Source organism: Callithrix jacchus, chromosome 17, assembly GCF_049354715.1.
Source record: "Callithrix jacchus isolate 240 chromosome 17, calJac240_pri, whole genome shotgun sequence".
In the NCBI taxonomy this organism is placed as follows: domain Eukaryota; kingdom Metazoa; phylum Chordata; class Mammalia; order Primates; family Cebidae; genus Callithrix; species Callithrix jacchus.
In genome coordinates, this window is record NC_133518.1 from 45,763,888 (window position 1) to 45,765,008 (window position 1,121).

Genomic DNA, 1,121 nt, shown 5'->3' on the forward strand with positions numbered 1-1,121 from the left:
ATCCTGGCCCACAAGACTTGCAGCATTGCTGGGTGTGGTGGCTCATGCCTATAATCACAGCATTTTGGGAGGCAGATGGGAGGATGGCTTGAGCCGAGGAGTTCAAGATCAGCCTGGGCAACATGATAAGACCCCATCTCTACAAAAAAAAAAAAAAAGAGAGAGAGAGAGAGAGAAAAGGAAAGAAAAAAAAATTAGCCAGCATGTTGGCTCAGGCCTGTGATCCCAGCTATTTGGGATGCTTAGGTGGGAGAGTCGCTTGGCCCAGGAAGGAAGGTCAAGGCTGCAGTGAGCTGTGATTGTACCACTACACTCCAGCCTGGGCAAAGAATGAGACCTGGTTTCATTTAAAACAGAACAAAACAAAACAAAAACACAAGAAACAGCCGGGCTCAGTGGCTCACACCTGTAATCCCAGCACTTTGGGAGGCCAAGGCAGTTGGATCACCTGAGGTCAGGAGTTTGAGACCAGCCTGACCAACATGGTGAAACCCCATCTCTACTAAAAATACAAAAATTAGCCAAGCGTGGTGGCGTGTGTCTGTAATTCCAGTTAGGAGGCTGAGGCATCACTTGACCTTGAGAGGACCTTGATGATCCTCTCAAGGAGGATCACTTGACCTTGAGAGGTGGAGTTTGCGGTGGGCCGAGATTGCCTCGCTGCACTCCAGGCTGGACAACAGAGTGAGACTTCATCTCAAAAACAAAAACAAAAAACACACAGAGACTTGCAGCATCAGGGCTTCTTCTTCCTAGCCTCTTTCAGGGTGTGCAATAGCTTGTGTAATGTTTGCTTAATGTGTAACGTAACAGTAGACTGAAATCCATGAAGGCAGAGACCATGGCCGCTTGGCTCTCATTCTTGTATTTCTCACATCTGCATCGTGCAGGTCCATATTAACTTTGGCAAATATTTATTGATTGAATGAATAATGAAGAGCAGGCCTGGGTAGTGTCTTCGATGGCCTTGATTTTCACTTTGAGAAGGAGACAGTGTTGCTTACAGAGAGCAAGCAAAGTTGTTGAGTGGTCCCTGTGAAGTGTAGGCCCAACCATAGAATAGAAACAAGTGAAGGGATTCTGGAAGGCTCTGAGAGCCCAGTATATTTGGGGGCTGCTAT